The 13,589-nt window shown below is 39.1% G+C and overlaps 1 long non-coding RNA gene across 1 annotated transcript; it reads right to left on the reverse strand.

Annotated features, from left to right (window-relative positions):
- Nucleotides 1–314: 314 nt before the first annotated feature.
- On the reverse strand, nucleotides 315–6,051 carry LOC309441426. The gene is made up of 3 exons (XR_014184371.1): nucleotides 6,004–6,051; nucleotides 1,922–1,982; nucleotides 315–356 (listed from the first exon to the last, which is right to left on the reverse strand). It is a non-coding gene; the product is annotated as an uncharacterized lncRNA (long non-coding RNA).
- Between the last annotated feature and the right edge of the window lie 7,538 nt (nucleotides 6,052–13,589).

Consider the following 13,589-nt stretch of genomic DNA (forward strand, 5'->3'; position numbering starts at 1 on the left):
CTGCCCAAAGCAGGGTCAGCTCTGAGGTCACACCAGGTTGTGCAGGGCTTTACTCAGTCTGGTCAAGGAGAACTCCAGACACGGAGGCTGCACAACCTCTCTGGGCAACCTGTAAATCCCTCGTGTTTCCACTTATGCCGCCTGTCTATCATCATCCAACCATGCATCACTTCTTTAGCTGGGGCTTTTCTGTTGGTTTGTGTGTTGTCATAGCTATGTCTTAATCCCTAAATTGGGTTTATATTAGTGCACCTTAATGCCTGTAAAAAGTCCTGGTGATATTAATGAGATTATGTCCAAGTACAAAGGCATCCATACCAGTCCTGTTGTGGGACTGCAGGCTTTGCAGACTTTTTCTGTAAGCAAAGGAGAAGAAATATTAATTAAAAAGAAAAAAAAAATCAGACAATTTTAACTTCTCATTTAAGTAAACATATTTTCTGTAGATCTCACTTGCTGAACTAAAATCATACAAAAACCCCACAAAAAACCTCTTTGTTAGATACATAATTTAACAAAGCTGAGTTAGTAAAAGAAACCGGAACAGTGGGTGTCTTTAAAACAGACCAAGTTGAATCTTGAGGGGCTTTATATGATGCAGTAATGATCTACCTAGAATTATATGAAATTTTCTGTTACTTTAGCAAAATGTCATACCAGTATGCTAGCTTATCCCACATATTTTAAGACAGAGATAGGCAAATAAATGAAAGCAAAATTGGAGACTATAACATGAAAATAGAGAAAACAGGAGTCTAATATATACTGTCAGATAAAAGGAGCCTGAAGGGAGATGATAAAACAGTTTAACTACCCTGAATAAAGTAATATCAAGGAATGAAGAGAATTATTCACACTATATAGGGAGAGCTAAACCAGCTTGTGTTTATCAGGACCTGCAAGTTTTATACAAGAAAATATTTGGGCAAGACAATATGAACATTTTAGAGCACAATAATTTGTAACTGGGACTCCAGCAGGGAGAACAACACACACCTGAGGTTTCTTGAGGCCTTTGCTCTCTTACTGGTCAACCAGTTGGTCCCTGAGCCCTCAGGTGTCTCCTTTCTCAATGGCAGGGCCCTCTCACTACAGCCCCTTGCCACCCACATTGATCTTCTTGGATGGCTGGATCTCAGTGCAGTCCTGTTCTCTCCTCAGCAACAACAGGGTTAACTGGGGCCCACACAGGTCTCAGCTATAACAGAAACATCTGTGAGAACCAATGTGTTTCAGAGAAGGCTACTTTGAAAGCATGAAGGCTGCCACACATCTCCATTGAAGACTGGACCACAGCCTCACCATGATTAATGGTGGAACCCCACTGCACACTCCCTGCTAAGTTGCGCCTGTGCCAGCAGACCAGAAGTTCTGCCACTGAGGACGTGATGCCCAGACCACATGTATTTCAGGGGGTTTCCTTCAGACTACTTCTAACCCAGTCCAATCTCCTGCATGCTCACTACCATCTAAAATGGGCTGGGTGTGCTCCTGGAGTGCCTCTTCCAGCATGGTTTCACCTGAGAGGGTTCTAGCTGAGGTGCTCCGAGACCACTCTGAGCCAAAGCACAGAAACTGGGGATGGTTGGGAGGTTCACTTCAAAAGTGCACTCTCAATCCAAATTAAAATGCTAACAGAGATGAAGCCAATTGTTCAGAGTTTCCAGGCAATTGCCTCCTTAGCCGTCTTCAGGTAGGTCAGAAAAATCTGGGCTTTCTTCCCAGTAATAAGCGGTTTTCTTTCTGTATTTTTACATTTGTGTTATTCACTTTTGCATTCCACACTCTGTATGCAGTATCGTTTAGATCAATGATTTTCAAACTTTCCTGCTTTGTAGAACGCCAATATACCTATTTTTTCATTGGAAATGGCAGCCCATGTATATCACATTTAAACAATAAGCTTGCCTTCCCCTCATACCGTCTCCAGTGCCAAGGAGCCCCAGGAAGGAGCCCAAAGATCTCCTGAGATTCAGAGGCCCCTGGAAGGAAAACATTGCTTTAGATTACCCATAGAACAAAGGAGACAGTAAACAGCCCACAATAGTAACGCAGAACGTATGAACAGTGCCCTATGTCTGGAGAGGTAACTACGCCTTTTCAAATGCTCTACTACTCCATGCCACTGCATCTCCCCCATACGGTTCAGGATTAAATCAAAACAAACATACAAGGGAAAGAAAATTCCACATATGTTACAGTCAGAAGAAAAAAATGTCCCTTTCAAAGCTCGGCATCACAGATTGTCTTTGATTATAAAGACATTTTATTAGTTACTGTGACTATGTGTAGGCCAGAATCAGTTGCAGTAATATGGAAGATGACAGCATAACCAAAAAATAAAAGAAAATGAAGGCAGGCATTGTCTTCATTATTCCTTTATACTGTAATATCTTCTACTGGATAAATCAAGTGGATTTTAGAAGCTGTATGTTACAGCACAGATTCATTTTTCATAGCCTTCATAGACATTTTTCTGCATTAAGCAAACGACTGCCAAATAAAGGCTAAACTGTGCTTTTGGAATCAAGCCATCCCTCAAGCAGCTTTGTATGAATCACACTGTGTTTATTGGTAGCCTCAGACAAACAAGCAGTAGCCCTGACTAATGACAACAAACATAATAAAATAGCTATGCCTCATTGCTTCTGGAAAAGGGGACAGAGGTAGTAACGTACCCACATTCCTGCCCATTCTGATGTTACGCTGATGTTTCTGTCACTGCCGGACAGGACAGACATCCTTTCCCAAATCATTTATTCAGAAAGGTGTGCCTGACCAACAGCAAGTAAATTAGGTATGACAAAGGTTACCTGGATTTAATTCCTTGCCTTGACAAAGACTTCCTGCATGACTCAGACAAGTAATTCTTCTGTCTTTCTGTTCCCAGGCACTATGTATGGAAATAGTTACTTACTTCAGTGAGTATTAAAAAAATGTACATTGTACATTGCAAGAGGCAAGAAGAGCCAGGGAGTCCAAGATCTTTCCCATATGGGATGAGTCTAATTGTTTTGAGAGATGCTACATACAAGCACAATAACGTGGTTATAATAAAAGATCTTTATTCATTATTATAATTATCTTCCCAGGGATACATGGAAAAGATTATACCCAAGTAATATTTCATAATATTTTTCTTTAGAGCCTGAGAAATCCTTGGGATGTTGAAACACAAGTGCCAGCACTCCTTTCCCAAATGAAGACCGAATATGCTGGATTTAGTGCAGCAGCACCACCTGTCGGTACATTTGTCACCAAGATATCAAAACAGCAAATAGAAAATTATCAAAGCAGATCATGAAATGAAATGCTATGATATAATCTGCAAACTATGTCTTCAACTGTATAATCATACTGCCAAAAGCAACGTGTGGAATTAGGATCACATCAAGGGGTGCCCATATCGTAAGTGCCACAGATCTGTTCTTTCACACAAACCATTGTTTTATTATAGGCAACATTTTCTTGAGTCAGAGTTTCACATTTGTTACTGTTGGCAATTTTGCAGCAGTAAAGGCTGCCTAATATGCACAGAAGCTTCAGATTAAAATCAGGGGGGTTCGTCAAAGTAACTATGCGTAGAAAAGAGTGTTCCTGGAAGAGGCAAAGCCATCGTAAGTGGCAAACAGTTTATCAAGCTGTCAGCAGTGTCAGTTCTGGCTGCGAAATCTGAAAGAGCAGCAAATGTAAGGTTAACGAGCGATTATTACTTCAGGAAGGGTGGCATTCACATAACTGTGAAAACAGGGAACTCTCACAGCTCTTACTGATGAGATTGTTTTTCCAATGTGGAATAATAACTCAAATTACTAGAAGATTGTAAGAAAAATACACATCTCATCACCTTAAGTTCAGACACAGGCTGTAGCGTGCAGATAAATATTTTGCTTGCTGCTATAGTTTTCTATGGGGGTGTTCAGCAGGGATTGTGGCACACAGCAATAAAGGCAAATGACATGGAAAGAAAACTGCCATCAACTGCAAAGAACAGAGCAAAAATCTGGAAGGAAATCCCCAGATGATTTCACCAAATAAACTCAAAATTAAGAAAATCTGTTCTCAATCTAATCACATATAATGTCTTCACCTTTTATATTGAGTGTGTCAGCCTTTCTAGAGCAAGAACAACCTCAGGCAGATGTTGTCATGCTCAGGCTACACTGTGCAGTTCACACGTGCCCGTTGCCCAGAGGCATATCCACCACTGCGTATTACTGCAGGGCACCGTTCTTGTTTAGGGATTGACCTATGGTTCCGAGACCATCCTAAAGGAGACCTGACCATCCTACCACTTGTTCTCTAGCCAAGCATCCACTCAGAACAGCTCTGTGGTCTTCTACTGCCAGCACAAGCTCGGTGTGCAACGCACTTGCACCCACCGGGGCCTATTCTCCAACCACAAGTGTCTGAAGACAAGGATCTCTGGCTTTTCTTAAATAAAAATGTTGATATTTTGGTTTAGATCTATAGTAATTGATTGCCTACTCATACACTGTATGTAATGACTCATTATTTTTATTATGGATTTAAGCTTAAATAGCTGGTCACATGACTATTCACATCCTGCTTTGGAGATCTGTCAGTCCAGCCAACAAGCTTAAATTACAAGTACCCTGGTTTTGCTGGTCTTACTTCTAATTACTCATGCCTGACAACATTATCGGTGTCAGTAGTTTCAGCACTTGGTTTCTCATACTGGTTACATATGATCAATTGCACAGCTTTCCTCCTTTTTAAAATTTCTCACTGACTGACACATCCATTTATTTACAGTTAAATGGACACAGGCTACAGATCTCACTTCCACCAGTGCTACAGGATAAAGGGGAATATGAGCAGTGTGGAGGACAAGCAGCAGTTGGGTCTCCTCGTTCCTCACGTGGTCCCTCATTGACAGCAAGGAAAAATATTTTGAAGGGGTCCACAGAAGACACTCTACATAATGTGGAGGTTTCCACTTCTTACTGCAACAGAGTTTTCATTTCATTTCTAGGAAACTGACTCTACAGAAGGTTTGTACACTCCAGCCTCTTTGCAAGAAAAGTGGTGTTCGTAGCTCTCCAGATGGAAGCATTACTCCCAAATAACTGCATTGACATTTTCTTCTTTGCCCTCTTACTCTCCTGCCACAACCACATTAATAAGTCAGTAAGAGCAGAAATTACAGATCGAGATGTTTCAGATGACTAATAGAGTTCAGATACCCCAATTAATTTGGTGTCCAATAAAAGGCATCTTAAAAGAACCTCAATTTTTCAGCAAATAGTCATTCAGCATTTTATGAAGATAAAATAACATTCAATAATCTCAAAGGCGGTGGCAAGTACCAAATTAAGCCAAACAGGAACATCTTTGGATTTCATTAGGATTTCTCACAAAAGAGATAAAGGAATTATGTATTACTGTGTCTATCTAGGAATTATGCTTTTGTGCCTTGCACAGTTGAAAGTGCAGTCACTGTGCACTTCAGTACTACGCTGAACTGAACTCCATATTTGCAAAGCATTTTTGAGTAATGTGGTCTTTTTTCCCCCTATTTTTTTAATGAAATGTATCAAAAATAGCGTGGTCAGCAGGACAAGGGAAGTGATCCTTCCCCTGTACTCTGCATTGGTGAGGCCACACCTGGAGTATTGTGTTCAGTTCTGGGTCCCTCAGTTCAGGAAAGACATTGAAGTGCTGGAGCAGGTCCAGAGAAGAGCAACAAGACTGGTGAAGGGACTTGAACACAAACCCTATGGGGAGAGGCTGAGGGAGCTGGGCTTGTTTAGTCTAGAGAAGAGGAGGCTTAGAGGTGACCTCATCACTCTCTAGAACTACCTGAAGGGAAGTTCTAGCCAGGTGGGGATTGGTGTCTTCTCCCAGGCAGTCAGCAATGGGACAAGGGGGCATGGACTTAAACTCTGCCAGGGGAAATTTAGGCTGGATATTAGAAAGAAATTCTTTACAGAGAGAGTGGTCAGGCATTGGAATGGCTGCCCAGGGAGGTGCTGGACTCACCGTCTCTGGAGGTTTTTAAGCTGAGATTGGACATGGCACTTAGTGCCATGATCTAGTAAATGGACTGGAGTTGGACCAAGGGTTGGACTCGATGATCTCTGAGGTCTTTTCCAACCCAGTCGATTCTGTGATTCTGTGAAATAGAAAGATCATGTATTATTTGTAACAGTACTGAGCACTCCACTAGTAGCATAATTTCTTTTGCATCATCCTTCATCAACTGTCTTTGATTTCATATCATTGTTTTGATTCCCCAAAATAAACATTTTTTTCTCCTTCTTTTGAGATGAAACTGTTAAATACAGACAGCGAACTGGTATGCAATATGGTAATGATCTTTAAATATATTCCTAGGAATTTTTTTATTTATTACACAAATATTTGTATTTTCAGGGAATAAGTTCATTTTGGGTTAACCCCCTCCTAGCTTCTGCCTCAAGAGAAAACAGGGCTGTTGGCAAAACTACTCTGGGGTTTTTCAAATGCCCAGCTCTTAGGATGTAATCCACAATTTTATCTTTGGCATCTTTGCAATACCTACATTTTTGCCTAAAAGACACCTCATCTGTGAATATGCTTTCCCTGCATATGTGCAAAACAGATCTTTGAACTTACCTCAATATCTTGGCATGTTTTCCACATAGTACATATATGTTGGGTCTTTTTAACCATGCTTTCTATATCTATATTCTGTACCTGTATTGATATCTGTATCTACTCATTATTCGCATTTTCTGCCATCTTTTGCTCCTTTTTAAATCAGATCATTCAGCATCTTAATCACTGTAATTGTTGCGGCATCATTACCAATTCCATACATACTGTCCTATACATACTGCCCCAAAGAATTGTGTATTTATACAGGGAGAGAAACAGACACAACATAATGCTCTGTTATTGTAATCTTGGGAGAATGTTTGTCTCTGTCGGAACTTCAGCAAGAGGAGACTAAGAAAGCCACAGTCACTCTAAAAAGCTGCTACTTTAAAAAAGACTTTTAAAAAGAGTGTCAGGGCTTGCTCTGGGGCTCTCCCTTTTTATTTGCTTTCCTGCGCTGTTCCAGCAGCTCCAGCCTGCTTGCCCTATAATCCAGCCAGGAGACTGATGCTCTCTTGAACTGCTGTTCCAGTTTACTGATACGTAGATCAAGCACAGAATGCTTTTATTTTTCTAGCTTATTTTATCATGCTGACTCTTCCTAATGTCACATTAAAACTCTGCTCTGTCCATTTCCAAACTGCCCACTAAGTTAAAAAAAAACTCCATTACTGTAGTTACCATAGAAACTATCTCTAAGATACAGAACAATTTCTTAAAGAAATCTGCAGAGGAGTATTGAGTATCATCAGAGCCGTGATACAATGGTTCAGAGGGAAATGCAAGACGGGCTGTGCTCCAGAGCCTGAATTCCTCACTAGTGTCTCTCCTTGAAGGGTGTCTTTGTTGGAATGGCTATTTGCAGTGAACTGACTTACCCATGGGTCACACAAGTATCACAAATCCATCATAAAATAGTAAAAAAAGTAGAAAAAAGTTATCATTACACTTGTTAAGAGCACAATTGGGGTGCTGCATCAGTCCCAGCCGATGGAGAATGCTCTCCGCGTTTGCGTTCTGATCTGTGAAAGAGTGACAGAATTCCTCTGGATGGAAATAATGTGTTATCTGGTCTTCTCATGGGACTGACAACTTCCAGTCTTGCGATGCTACGAGCAAAATAAATCTCTTGTCATTTCAGCCCATAAAAGGCTCCCTTTGGCATTAAAAAGTCTGTAAAAATCATAATTACAATTGCAAAAAACAGAGACAAAACCCAAGTAACAGATCGTACATGCATTCTCGACACATGACATCTCAGGCATAAGTGCAGACACTTTTCTACTCAAAGATGCTGCCAAATGAAAAAAAAAAAAAAAAGAGTCAATGCTATTTGTTCCTGCTACTAAAAAAAATATGTTTTCTGAACTGCATTTCAAAATCACTTTGTATTGAGAATGCCTGCTGGAACACAATTCAGAGCTGTTACAGGAGAATTCTGCTACCACCTTCTGGCTGACAGAAATACTTAGCACTTATTTAACCAGCGTACGCTGAGTTCGTAACATGTTTGCTGTTTTTTCAGTCTGCTCTCTTCACAGGTTACTGCCCTATTTTCTTTAATTCAGAAACAGAAAATACACACACACAAAATTTGCACTTTCATTTTACAAACCTTTCTGGTAAAAAAAAAAAAAAAAAAAAGCAAAGAAGCCTAAATATTTATATGTTTTTCAAGGATTTGAAAATCATTGGTTTGTAATTAAGAAGATTTAAATTGATCATAACTAAAATTAAACTTCTTGACATAAAACTGAGGTTGTTTTCACTTCACATCCCTCCAAAAAAAGTGACATGGTTCAATCCAACTTATTTCATCAAGTTGTCAATGAACAGAGAAATAAATTGTTTACATTGCTATAACAATAATTCACAAAAGGTGCTGCCTTATAAAGTCTTTTGCACAGTTCTCCCATTGCACATGTGATTTAGTCCCACTAACTTCACAGTACAAGAAACGAAGATGATCAGTGTGCTGGATGGCTGCTTTTAAATACAATTGCTGGCAGTAAATTGAATGAAAGAAGAGCGTAATCCAGATCACAGTCTTGTTAGTTGTGTTATGACCTTTCCTACCATTGCCACAATATATTGCTAAAACTTCTGAAGTTACATAACAAAATCAATACTTCTTTCTTTTGCTCTTTTTTTTTTTTTTTAAGAAATGATCAACCCTTCAGCTGAAGAAAAGCCTGAAGGTGTAAGATTAAAGGTTCAGAAACATGGTGATGAAGAAAAAGAACTCTGTATTTTCACATGTACAATATGCTTGTTCTGATAATAACGTCTGATGTGGAGAACTGTTCAAGAGCAGACTGTGAATGAGCCTGGCAACACTGACCAAGTGGGAGCAATCACATGAGCAAAGGGTACAGAAGTAAAGGTCATCATTATTTTCCATAATTAAGACCAGGTTATTTCTTGTAATGTAAGCCCTTCCTGTTGCAGAAACAGGTGGTCAGAGCTCCCCCTCACCATGCACAAAACCAGATTTAGTTGTGTTAGTTCCCTCCAGGTTAAAAGAAGGAAAACAGACCAAAAAAAAAAAAAAAAAGTAGATGTGTTAAAAGGAAGCTCAAGCATTCCATGAAAATATCCAGTAATTTAAAGTGAACATGTTACTACAATGTACCTTTTAAGTATCCAATCTATATTTAGGTTTTGTTCTTCTCCCACTAGTATTCCCATAAGCCATCAACTTTATTTTCAAATTGCTGTGGGTCATAGCATTACTACACTGTGTACTTACATGTATTATCCAAGTATTTTCTCCCACCTAGGGAGCTGAATTTTTTAAATTTCATCATAGCATTTATGTTTAATTATTCACAGATTCTGCTGTATTTCATCCTTGTTTCAGCCACAGGAAGGATGAAAAAGATCATTAGAACTCGCGCATCACTGCAAGTTATTGCAAAGCACCACTCTACAGAATGCATCAAAGAGGTTTTAATCCCTGCAGCTAGGTCAAAGGCATAGAAAAATTCAAATGGGGAGGCATCAATTTAGTATTTGGACTTAACCCATATCCTCTTAAACTCAATAGAGAAATTCCTAGTCTCCTTAGCACGACCTGAAAGCAGACTTCTGAAAACTGATTAAAAATTATAATATTTTCTAGGTTTCAAAGGCCCCTTGAGAATCCAGCCATCAGTGACTAAGCCTCTCTCAAAATGCAGGCACCTGTGTTACTTAGATGACACCTTTGAAACTTTCGCCTTAAATGAATCCTTGCGATCACACAGCAAGCCTGTGCTAAAGCCAGATATCAAAGGCAGGTGGTGAGCCTTAATGAAGCATCTACTCAAATTCAGGACATATTTCAGCAGCAAGAACTCAAGTGGATTATTAGAAGCGGGTGCTGGTTAATCTCTCTTACCTCCTGGGAAAAACTGGCATTTAAAAAATGCTAGCAACAGCAGTCACAGAAGGGGGGAAAAAAATACTGTCTCCTGAAAAGCCAGTCATTCTGCTTCTCTGCAAGATGTGACATTTTAAGATGTTCTGCCCATCAAATCTGAACATATTCAGTTGAACTGGACAGTTTCTTGCAAACTCTGTGGGCTTTTGACTCTCTTAGCTTTCCAGGGATTTGCATTTGTATTTAAACCTCTGCTAAGCTTCCCAAAGAAAGGATTTGTTTCATTATTTCACATTTTGATACTTCCAGATCTGAAACAGAGCTACCTGCCTTGACTCTCAATGACTGCCCAGAATCCCTTTAAATTTCAAGGGCTCCCTGTCCGTTCCAAGGAACTTGAGGGAGCCCAAAATACCCTTTGCCACTGATGAGAATACAAAACATTCCAGTGCCACCCACACAGCAGCCCTAGTCGGGAGCCAGAATCTTGACAATCTTCTCCACACCCTCTGTCAAGTTTTATTCAAAACTGGTTTAGTTTGGATTTTTTTTTTTGCAATCCAAGGATTGGCAATTGTGCACAGACAATATCCTGGCTTGAAGACAGTGGGACCCAAGGCCTCCCACCAAACTAGCACAAAAATCAGAAGATTCCACATTTTGAGAAGTGAGCTAAATCATGCAGTTTATTTACAGATTCAGCTTTTACACTGAAATCCTGCTGTTACAAATGCTTGAAAATTCGTCACCATCTCATGTATAAACTCCATTAAGCATGGGCGAGATGGGGTGATTTTTAACTGCTATAAGCTCCAGGTGGCTTTTGGCAGAGGAAATCTTTGCACAGAATCTAGCTCTATGCGAAAAATGGGATATAAATCCCTCTGTTATTAGTGAGAAAACACACCTAGCATGTCAGGACACACAGAAAGCATTCAGTGGCCAAGGGAAGGGTGAAGTGACATGGTACCTAGCAGTGACAGCTGACCACGGATAACATTACTAAAACACAACAGATTTGATTATAGATTTTCAAGCTTGGAATGCAATGAAGACACCACTTCTGCCTGCCTAGAAGTGTCTTTGACAAATAATTGCCCTGCAATGTCTCTTTTGACAGAGTTCAACATCCCATTCTGATCATTTCATCTGTTTGGTCTAAAGCAGCAAATATAATTCCTGGTAGAGGCTTCCTACTTGGTACAGAGTGCCTTGAACTGAAAACCTCCATAACAAGACCTTAAAATATTGAACTATTTTTTTTAGGAACATATATATTAAGAAGAATACAATGCATAATATTTCATGGTAGGCGGGTGGAACGGATGAGAAAGCTTCACATGGCAGTGGTCATCTCCAGGGGGTAATAAGCAAACATTTTTCATGGGTTCTCAAGACCACAGGATGGGCAGTAGCTCTGTACTCCAAAAGGTGATTCCCATTTGTACAAAAACACATTCCCAGTTGTACTGGTTCAGTCTGTTCCGCTACCACTTTGGGGGAAGCAGAGAGGATTTAGAAAGAGAAGAAAATATTGTCACAATGAATGCGTTGCTGTGACACTTCAATCTTCTGGTCCAGGTTGCAGATAATGAATCCCGAATTAAAAAGGATTTTCTCTGGGAAAAAGAGATTGAACTGTTTCACCACAAGAAAAACTCATTTTCACTGTCTGATCACCTAATTTTACTCCCCTGAATAACAAGACATGCGAGTTTCCTGGACCAATTCCTGCTTCGGATATAAAATCTGTGCTTGAAATGAACTGTTTCATAGATATGTATATATATATGTGCGCATATATACATAAAACCAATACATACCATACAAAACCAATCTTCCTTTTAAAGCTTCCAGTGATGGAAGAATAATAATAATCCCATCAATCATCACTACTTTTAAGAATGCGCATCTATTTCAGGACTGCAGATGTGTAGCTTCCCTTTCCAGACGGTGATTTTTCCCATCCCTTTCCATTAGTCTCAGTGATGCTGCATCAAAAATGGCAGTTTTCCAAGGAATTATACAAACTAACCAAGTCTCAATCATGTCTAGAGTTACTCCAGAATCCCCCTCCATCAAAACATTTCTGACATCTTGTAATTATCTATGATCAGAAAAAAAACAGTGTTCTTACCACCAGTGTGACTGGCACTGACAAAGTATTTCCCACCAACCTTTTAATTCTGTCCAAATGCACAGACATACAAGTCCAGAGCAGCAGTACGTTCTCCTGTGTGTTCATTGCAGAACAGTGCTTCCATATTTTTGTTAATGTAGAATTTCTAATGTGAGAAAAATAGAGCATGTGTAAATAAAAGAAGTTATATGAACACAAATCTCTTCACTGTTTCTCAGATACGGTATCTCAGAGCAAACAACACAAGATCCAGTTGTTAAGGATATCACAAAAGTATGTCTAACAGTCTGGAAGACTTCACAGCTGAAAATAAAGGACAAAAGTCATAAAAAAAATATACATGTACTTTTAATGTTTTAAGTTCCAGAGAACCAAAATCCAGTGACCAACAATTAGGCAGTTACTCCGTATCATTCCAAATCTCTGTTAAAAACCAGAGGTTTCTACACAAAATATACAGGAATGAGACTTAAAAGTCTATTATTATGCAAGGAAGATAATTATCTAAATCTTATTTGCACAAGTTACTCCCTAAATTTTCAAAAGTGGGTTGAAAAATCTCTTATGCCTTCCTGTCAAGCATGGAAACTGCCTTTTTGAAGCTATGCAGACTTCTGTGAGATGCTTATTGTGTACTGTGAAACTGTGGTATTTTCTGCAGGCAGAATATATGCCATTTCAGAAGAGCCACTTAATTACAAACCCTATTTGCTTGTACACTGTTCTGTGAAACAAAAAGCTAATTCAATTTAACATCATGTACAAAGAAAACAGATACAGCTTGGTAACCTTCAGAGAATCGATACTTGTGTTAAAATTAACAACAAACTGAGTCTTCAAATTAGTTTTTCATTTTCTGTAATGTGATACACTACAGAATTTTGAACATTCTTGATGAATTTGTTTCTGGAAGATGTAAAGGCATGTCTCCGTATCAGTGAGATAATAAGTAGGTATGGAACAGCACCACACGATACTTTTGGTGAACTATATGGATTTAAAACTTTATTTTTCTGCCCACAAGTTTTATCTGTGAACCAAACTCCATTACTAAGGCTATAAGAATGATATTGTTTGATTCAGTAAATACCATGCTGGTAAAATTATGCTTTTTGAATTTTTATACAAATACTCTCAGAACAGAAACTGATGCTGCTGCCCCTGGAGAAGCCTAAGTTTTTTGCATTGCACAAAGTCAAAAATCATTGGCTCCTTCTAAAAAAAAGTATTCTTGCTCGCTATGGATAACATTCAACCACAGTCACAAAAATACCACACCACTTACGTTATGGATATATATCAGATTTTATTCTTATATGGTAGTTTCACTTACAGCATATAAGGTGAAATAAATGTTTTAAGAACAATTCTTGGCCCCCTAATAACAATGCAAATATGCTTACTTTAATTATGCAATGTTTCCGTCACTCTCCTTGTAAAATATCCAACAAACAGAAATAATTTAAATGCTTTCAATATGAAAAGGGA

Source organism: Streptopelia decaocto (assembly GCF_964273445.1).
Source record: "Streptopelia decaocto genome assembly, chromosome: 1".
NCBI classification, from domain to species: Eukaryota; Metazoa; Chordata; class Aves; order Columbiformes; family Columbidae; genus Streptopelia; species Streptopelia decaocto.